General features: G+C 38.2%; 1 long non-coding RNA gene across 1 annotated transcript; it reads left to right on the top strand.

Annotated features, from left to right (window-relative positions):
* Positions 1-6: 6 nt before the first annotated feature.
* On the top strand, positions 7-810 carry LOC104774509. The gene is made up of 3 exons (XR_765371.2): positions 7-142; positions 333-510; positions 632-810. It is a non-coding gene; the product is annotated as an uncharacterized LOC104774509 (long non-coding RNA).
* The last annotated feature ends 30 nt before the right edge of the window (positions 811-840 follow it).

The raw sequence follows: 840 nt of genomic DNA, 5'->3' as shown, positions 1-840 counted from the left end.
ACTGACCACGCTGAAGAAGAGCGGTGGCAATATTAATTTAAGGAATGCCTATGGTCTGACTCCTCTGCATATTGCTATCTGGAGAAACCACATTCCTATTATTAGTAGACTTCTTGCAGCTGGCGCTGATCCAGATGCTAAGGTTTATGACCTTTCTTCTGTTTGTGTGTTTATATATCTAAGTATTTGTTTCTTCTTTGTACTTAGTCCTATCTATTTTACGTCTCTTTTCAGTAAGTTATTTGGTTTCTGTCTCTATGTTTGTTGCAAATATTGTATTCATAATGCTTAGGAAATTGAGCTTGCTCTATATTGTACAATGTCCTTATCAGGATGGAGAATCTGGTTGGAGTAGTCTTCACAGAGCTTTGCATTTTGGACATCTTACGGTAGCTAGCGTACTCATCGAGTCAGGTGCTTCTTTTACTCTAGAAGACATAAAACTGCAGACACCGGTTGATTTGGTCTCAGGTCCAATAGCTCAGGTTATTGGCGAGCAATAGAGTTCAGGTAACTAATCTTTTCTCAACCTTGACCTTTAAAGGAAAACATGATTCTTCTGGTCCTTCTTTTTTAGACTACTTTTGAGAAGCTGAAATGTTATGTTCATTCTTTTGCTTCTTTTTTGTAGTGGCTACAGAGGTTTTCAGCTGGGGAAATGGTGCAAACTACCAACTTGGGGAAATGGTACCATTACTTTTAAATTCCTGCTGAAACAAAAAGCTTGAAACTTCAAACCTCATTTCATCTTTGTTGGATACACTTGTTGATACATATGTCTTTTAAGTTCCTACTATGTCGCATATGGTGTTTCAGAGCGTCGTTGCTCCCAAACCCTTA

The sequence above is a fragment of the Camelina sativa genome, unplaced genomic scaffold (genome assembly GCF_000633955.1).
Source record: "Camelina sativa cultivar DH55 unplaced genomic scaffold, Cs unpScaffold03307, whole genome shotgun sequence".
Taxonomy (NCBI): domain Eukaryota; kingdom Viridiplantae; phylum Streptophyta; class Magnoliopsida; order Brassicales; family Brassicaceae; genus Camelina; species Camelina sativa.
The sequence above is the reverse complement of the archived record's forward strand: the minus strand, read 5'-3'. Positions and strand labels throughout refer to the sequence as shown.